Source organism: Phodopus roborovskii, unplaced genomic scaffold (genome assembly GCF_943737965.1).
Source record: "Phodopus roborovskii unplaced genomic scaffold, PHOROB, whole genome shotgun sequence".
NCBI lineage: Eukaryota > Metazoa > Chordata > Mammalia > Rodentia > Cricetidae > Phodopus > Phodopus roborovskii.
In genome coordinates this window covers 29,535,786-29,544,352 of record NW_026126571.1, presented here as the reverse complement: position 1 = coordinate 29,544,352, position 8,567 = coordinate 29,535,786, and positions in this window count along the sequence as shown.

The window sequence follows — 8,567 nt, the reverse complement described above, 5'->3', positions numbered from 1 at the left end:
GCCATGGCTCCCTCCTTTTGTAGTGAAGTCCCATGGTACTCCTGAAGATCTATAATGACTGGCAGTTGTCCTGGCTTCCATACTACCTCCTACTCAAGTGCTTAGCTCCAGGCTGCACCCAACTACGACTATCGCATTTTGAATCTGCCAAGGAACTCAGCCTCAACCTTGCCCACGAAGTAGTGTGAATCTACCCAGGGCCAGCCAGGTAATGAGTTTCTTCTCCCTGTTTCCTGTTACTACCCTTTCATCATTTGACAAAAGGAAGCTAGACACTAATGGCCATCTTGGAGGGGCTTTGAGTACTGCTTTCTGTTGCATAGGTGTATCCCTTGGGGCAGTAGTCACTTTCCTTGTTGCTGTGACTGACTAGCTGACAAGAAGAAACTTAAGGAAGGAAGGGTTAATTTTGGCTCACAGTTTGTGGGGATGTGGTCCTTTTGTCAGGGAGGGCAGGGAGCCATGTCCTATGCTCCCAGCAAGCCTCTACCTCCTAAAGGGCTCTAAACCGTCCCAGATAGCACCACCAGCCAGGGAGCAAGCATTCAGACACATGAGCCTGTGAAGATCTTTCAGATTCAAGCCACAACTGACTTTCTTCTGATGGCATCAGTCACACTGTGGCAATAGCCCTGATTCTGTTATGCCTTAGTCTTTCACTAGAAATCTCCAGAGACCTCAGGCAGTCTGTTCTTTGCACCTCTGTCCCTGGGTTCTGGGTAGTGCCTGCCCACTGATGGCTGGTGCTAAGCCTGGCTCTAAGAACTCAGGACCTAGGGAAGGAAAGAAAGCGTAGACATTGTGCCCCTTCTGGAAGCAATGAACAGAGAAGCTGGGCTATATCTCAGGGGAGGCCTGGATCTCTCTGATGCTCATGGTGACCTTCTGCCTGATTTCTGGAGACTTTGCTGTGGTTCATGCTCTATCCACCAAAGTTTGAAAGAGCCCAGGCAGGTCAGAATTCTGTTGTGACACTAGCATGGACTTAAGTTGATAGGTTTTCCATTTGAGACTTTATGGGGACACTTTTTTCATTTTTCTCACAGTGGCAACTTTTGGACTTGCAGCAAGTCAAAGGAAGTCAAGAGAAAGATTCTAAGGACCCTGTTTAGGGCACAATGGGCACCTATAGCAGCCAGTGCTGGTGCTGGTCATTGGAACGCAGGGCAGGGTCTTTTTCGTTTTCTCTTTACTCTTCTTCTGTTGTGGTGACCTTGTATCATAAACAATTGGTTCATGCAGGTTCACCTGTCCTGCCATGGGTTTGTCCACGTGTTTAGATGCATCTGGGCTTTACTACACCAATCATCACTGTTTTTATAGCTTAGCATTCAGGACCACAGGCAGGAGATTTTTTCCCAACATTGTCAGGAACTGCACTCCAGCAAGCTTGGATTATACATTCCACAGATGTTCTTGGCTTCCAGACGTCTGCAGCTGCTTCTTTGAGCACGGTGTGAATATGGGCGAGCACATGTTGGAGCAGGTGCCAAGGCTGCATGTAGAGAACAAGGCTATGCATCACGGTGTTGGTGAGGATTCTGGCCCCTGGAAACACATTAAGAAGCCCCACAGCATATGGCTAGCAAGACTATTACAGCCACCAAAGGATTTTTGGTCATACAGCTACACAATATGGTGCTCAGTCTAGCCAACAGGTTTATAAAGGTTTTATTTTGATATTTGGGTTAGTAAGTATCTGTTTTCCTAAGTAATAACTTTCCTGGTAGCTGCTTTCCTGTTGCTAAGGGAACCTGAACAAATGCTTCTGGAAGGAACAAGGCCACTGTTTTTGCATTATGTCAGGCAGTGACTTTTGGATTGAAGTGTCTGGGTGTCACTATGTGAAGTAAGTATTTATTGATTTCTATCTTTGAAATGGATTATCAAGGGTAGATACTGGTTTGGAGTTTTGCATTTGACCTTTCATTACCTAGTAAGAATAATATAATTACATGCTTATTCATAACTTTTTAAAAGGTAAGCTCTACTTGTAGATACTATTATTGGAATATCCCGCATCATGGCAGTCAAGGTACTGTAGTATTTACTGATTTATTGCAGTTCTGCAAACTGAACACAGGTTTTCCCCCAGCTGAGCTTCATCCCAGCCCTCTATTTACTCTGTATCTGGAGACAGTATCTGTGCTGGGTAGCTTGCCAACTTCATTTCTATGAAACCTCATTCTCTTATTTGTTCAAGTTGCATCTTTACATACTGTGTGGTTATCAGTTTTAATTTTAGTATTTTTTCATGTATGCTGCTGTATATTAAACCAGATAGGAAAAAGGGAATTGTGAATTCCAGAGTCCATGTGTTTTGCCTTTCACATTTACCAACACTTATCCTTTATTGCCATTCCTTCTTCCTGAGGTGTCATGTTCCAGGCATGGGACATGACACCACAGTGTCTCTCATTAGTGTTGCTTGTAGTGCAAGTCTGACAATAGCAAACTCCTTTAGTTTCTCGTTTTCTGGAAAATCTTAATTTCTTCTCTCTTTTAAAGTAGCTTAGCTGATACAATCTTCAAATAATACAGTTCACCCATTCAAGGTACACAGTTCAGTGGTTTATAGACTACCCACAGATTTGTGTGATCATGATCACAGTCAATTTTTAGAATATTTTTATCACCACAAAAAGAAGCCATATTCAGGCATGTCTAACCTGCTGCCCAGGGCTACATATGATGACAGTTATAAATGCTGCCCAACCTTCAAAGTCATAACTTAAACATTATGAGATTATTACTTTGCATTTTTTGGCAACTCAATTAGATGGCTCTTGAGCATGAACTCTGTAGATGACAGCACAATGTTAAAAAGTGTGGCATATCTGCTTGAATACTTTGGCTGCCATGTTCCCTGATCTTTATCAAGTTTGAGAAGAACTGGTTTGGTCCGGCTCTGATCTGAATTCTGCTGGATAGCTGAACTTGGGTCTAATGCTTTTGTCTGTGCCCTGGAATCTCAGCTAAGATAATGTAAAGTAACTGATACTCACAGCATCACACCACCCATGTCAAGCAGCATCTCATTCTACTCTCTTTATCAGATGAAGCTTTGATTACCACTGAAGTCCAAGCAGGCAGGATGCATGTCTGGTCATATACTCGCTTTGCTACATTGAGTTAAAATGGCCAGTGTCTGCAGTATCTGCTATTCTGTCCCACACAGTAAGAATGTCTGATTTCCCCTGGAGACTGGCTCCATCCTCTGCCTACTCCTCCATGCCAACCTTTAGAAGCTCCTCAGGCTTAGAGTTTCTTATGCTGATAGTTTTACCAAGATCACAGGTTAGCAGCTTTGCTGGGAATGAGTGGATATGTTTTCCTTCTTATTATTCTTTCTTTAGTTTTTATTTGTTTGTGATCATTAAATTGGTTGCAGGATAGAGCTGGGTCTGACTTTGTCACTTCATTCAGAAAAGCTGTTGAGTCCTAGAGTCTAAATCTGTAGATTCCTACCATTTTGTGATTCATCCGTGAGCCCCTTTGTCTTGATGCCTGTGTCTTACATTTCCCTCTAATTGTCATAGTCCAAAAAATCCAGAAATCCCTAGTGATGCCAACTAAAGATCCTTTGTAATATGAATACTTTTAAAATAATGAAGCCTTAAATCATTTTTGCTTTCATTTAAACCAACCATTGAAATGATGTTTCATATCTTCAAACTTTGCCCTTCTGTCATCCAGGTCATAGTAATTTTGAAAATCTATGTCATTTGTCTTGCGAGGCTCATGAAGAACTTTCTACACTCATACTGTCACTTGCCACTGCCACCTTTCTTGGATAGACTTACTCTGAGAAGAAACTCACAGATGGTTAATATATGCATTACTGCTAGAGATCAACACCCTTGCCATGACCCCTAGAAACTAAATACTTCTTGGTGAAGTCAATGGGAAAAACCTCTCATTATTGTTGTCAGCCCTGCACTGGGTCCATTGTGAAGGTGCCCCCAGAGTATTAGGTAACTTATACAATGTGTTAGCTTTGTATATGTCACTTCTATAGCGTTCCTGACATAAATGACATAGAGAAGAAAGGACTTCTTTTGGTTTAGTCTCAGCAGTGCTGATCCAGGGCTGGCTCTAACGCTATGACCTGAGGCTGAGCATCATGCCAGACAACACGTGGTGGAGCAAACCAGCCCGTGTCAAGGTGGATGGAAGCAGAGATGGAATGCTTATGCTCTCACGATTTTTGATTCCCCTCTCCCATAACCCATCTGGGCTTTTAGATTATGCTGGAATTCAGAGCAGGTTTTTTCTCCATTGGTTAATGCCACCCACCAGGGTTGTCGAACATTGTTCATTGCCTACACATTTCTCAGTCCAATGAAGCTACAGTCAACACTAGCCATGACTGTCAGATAAAAACATTCACAAACATGTTCTCAGAACCATCACATCTCACACTAGATAGTCAATGTGTGGGGTACCAAATGCACACTCAGACCTATCCCATCCCATCCTAGGAATTAAATACATAGGGTACACAGAATGCCCACTGGGTCCAGTTCCAGCTCTGAGCCTTTACCTATGCTGTACTTTGTGTCTAGAATATTCCTGCCTTTTTTCTTATTATTCTAAACCTTTGCTACTCATATTTCAAATTCTGATATGAATTTTGCCTCTTCCACTGAACCCTGTCTGATTACGGCACCCTCCAGTGAGCTGTGTTCTTGGTTGTACTCACTCCATTTAATGTCTTTGCCATTCACTTGAACACTTGAAACAGCTTGACTTATCACACAGCATCCCACTAACTGGCTGCATTGCTTATAGAAGTCACCAAAGGACAGACTGTAAGTATTCCTTTGGACTATATAAAATTTCAGAGGGAAATTTTGTCTTTTCATGCCAATATTCAGATTTGCTTACTGTATGTTTTTATATTTATTTATTTATTATCATTGTGTGATAAGATACACATATTATGTCAGCATGTACATATGGGGGCATGCATTTGGAGGTCAGAGGACAATTTGCAGCAGTCAGTTCTTTTTTTTTTTTTTTTTACATGTGGGTTCCTAGGATTGAACTTAGGACATTAGACTTGGGGGTAGGAATCTTTACCCCTTTCTTTATTTTTGAAATCCATTCTCCAATATATATTTATGCCATTGTCTCATTACCTACCCCAGAGCAGTAGCTGACACAATGGCTATGCAGACAGCTTTGTAGGGTCTGAGCCTGTCTGTGTTGGCTGTCACTGATGTATTTGCCTGCCCCCTTTATCTATGGTCTTCATTTTAATTTGTTTTTAATTGCCTATTTAACACACCTAGCAATTAAGGTGAAATGGCTCTTTGACAAATGTGAATGCTTTTAAATTAGTGCTAATTGCTTTTGTTAATTAAAAGTAATGCTTTATATTGTGTTATTGGTATTCTCCTATATAAAGCTGGATTAACGACTCCCAATCAATCCTCTACAAAGACTTTCCTCTGTAATCGCTGGGACTTTGGGGCCTTCTACTTCTGCAGAAATGAGGGCAATGGTCAGAACTTCAAAGTGAGGTCAACAGGAGGAAACATCTGAGGCTGATTCTGCCCACTCTTAACAGTGCAAAAGCCCACCAGGAGTCCTTGCTGAGGGCAGTTCGGGCTGATGTGCCAGCCAGAGTGTCAGCAGGTAACATTCATAGGTCAGGACAATTGGAGGGTAACTTCACAGAGGGAAGGTTCTGGGAAGAGAAAATGAGCCCCAAGGTAGAGGCTGTTAATACTTGTTGTGGGATGTCATTGTTGCCTTTACATCAGAACAACTGCAATTACCTACAGGAAGCTCTCAAAAGATTATGCCCAGTAGCATTGCCTTCTTCATGGAGAGGGTGCAGAAGGCTGGTTGTATGGAATCCCTCCCTCCTTGAGCAGTTAACTGTTGATGGTGTGGGGCTTTGTCCTATAGCTGCCCTTAAGTTGCTCATGCTCTATAAATACCCAAACTGGTCCCCAGTGAGATTGCTTATTTGGTCTGTCATTAGTGGCCTGTGTAAGGGAGGATAGACTTCTGATCATGTCTCCTTGCAAATGTACCACACTGTCCTAAGGTCAGAAGAATAAGAGTAAGGACACCTCTTGCAACTGGGGACCTGACAATAGCATGGGCTAGAGAAAACCTGTCCTGCAAACTCAATGTCCACTGAGTAGAGTTTCAGGCTGCAGGAACCCATAGAGGCATAACTGAAGTAACAGCCTGTCTTCACCTCCTTGCCTCCCTAAGAACACAGGCTAGGCCATCCCATGGGGGTCAGCCCTCATATGAGGCAAAAGGAGTGCGTCCCAGTGAAGAAATAAATCCATCTGAGTCAGACATCTGAGGCAGTGCAGAAAAGAGCTACTGTGAGTAACCAGATGAGCATATCTAGATGAGCTCATCTTTGGGAGAGCCTAATCCCCACCGCAGTACTCTTTGTCTAGGGTGGAAATCTAGAGATTTCCCCTTCTGCAGCAGTATGCCTGTTGATGTTAACATTGTTCAGTTCTTGTTTAAGAAGCCATATTGTTGAAGTATCATGAGTAGCATCCATGTCATTACTAGGAGACAATTTCACAGCAGAATTCTTGGATATTTGGCCCTTGCTGTCTTTCCAACCTTCTCCCATGATGTTCCTGGAGCTTTAGGGGCAGATGTTGTGTTATAGTTTTGTCCATTGGCAATAGAACCCCCATTGATCTCTGCATAATGACTAGCTGCAGCTTTCTGTGATGGTCTGCTTCCCTGTGAGGAAGAGCTTCTTTGATGAAGTATGAAAGCTGCACTTACTGAGGGCATAAGGTGGAGTTTAAGACTACAGTGAGGAATCATGCTGGCCCAGTAAAGTGTCACTAAGAGGTTCTCCTCTGAGATCCATGACGTCACCAGCCTTCAGTAGTTGATTCAGTATCTAGTACCAAGCATGATTTTCCTCCCGTTGGATGGGTCTTAAGGCCAATTTGCTATTTGTTGATTACCTCCAAGATATGAGTTTCACTATTGCACTTTAAGGGATATCTTTTCATACTAGTTATTGTTACAGTTCACAGGTGTCACAGTTGGAAGGGGCTAGTGATAGTTTTTCTCTGTGGTAGTTTGAAAGAAAATGGCCCCCAAAGGGAGTGGTACTATTGGGAAGTATGGTTTTATTGGGGGTAGGTATGGCCTTGTTGGAGGAAGTGTGTCACTGTGGAGGTGGACTTCCTGCAAGATGTAGGACTTTTAGCCTCTACTTCAGCACTACTCTGCCTGCACACTGCCTTTCTTCCCTTCATGATGGTAATTGATTAAATCTCTGAAGCTATATGTGAGCCACACCAATTAAATGTTTTCTTTATAAGGATTACCATGGTCATGGTGTTTCTTCACAGCAATAGAAACTCTAACTAAGACACCCTCCATCAGCAGGTTACTTAGTCCTTTCTGGTACCATGAAAGCTAGATCACAGGAAGAAGAAAGCTTTCAGGTCTTATTTTCTGACTCCTGTGTCCAAAGTGTGTGATGTGTTCAGCAATAGGACCTATCTTTACCTTCTGAGAGGCGTCCATGGGCAACAACAACAGCCCATATTATCTTAGCAGTTACTTGAACTAACCCATTACTCAAAAGGGAGAACACAGTTTTCACAGGAGAAGGTCATTGGAGGGGAGTTGAGAAAGGAAGTGATGGGATGGAGATTAGAGAGGGGTTGGAGAAAGGAAATGGAGAAAGGGAAGAAGGGAGGGAGGGGAGAGAAAGATGAGAAACATATCACTTATTCTGTTTGTGTTTCTGTTAAAAATTTATACATCATTAGCAAAAATGCTTGGAGAAAGAAAAAATGATTTTAAGACCTTGTAACTTTCAAGACCTTGTAACATTTAAAATAATTTTTTATTTAAATATGAAACAAACTTGTTTTACATATCAATCCCAGTTCCCACACCCTCCTGTCCTCCCCTCTTCCCCCACCCTACCCCCATCCCATAACCTTTCTGCTCCCCAGGGAGTGTGAGGCCTTACATGGGGAGTCTTCAAAGTCTGTCTTCATTTGGAGCAGGGCCCAGGCCCTCCGCCATGTGTCTAGGCTGAGAGAGTATCTCTCTATGTGGAATGGGCTCCCAAAGTCCATTCACATGCTGGGGATAAATACTGAAACACTACCAGGGCCCCATAGACTGCTCAGTCCTCCCAACTAACACCACATTTAGAGAATCTGGGTTGGTCCTATACTGGTCCAGCTATCAGACTGGAGTCCATGAGCTCCCCCTTGTTCAGGTCAGCAGTTTCTGTGGGCTTCTCCAGCCTAGTTTTGACCCCTTTGCTCATCACTCCTCCCTGTCTGCAACTGGATTCCAGGAGTTCGGCTAGTGTTTAGCTGTGGGTGTCTGCTTCTGTTTCCATCAGCTACTGGATGAAGGCTCTAGGATGGCATATAAGGTAATCACTAATCTCATTATCTGGGAAGGGCATTGAAGGTAGCCTCTCCACTACTGATTAGATTTTTAGTTTGGGTCATCCTTGTAGATCTCTGGACATTTCCCCAGTGCCAGATTTCTCTTAGAACTTATAATGGCTCCCTCTAGTATGGTATCTCTTTTCT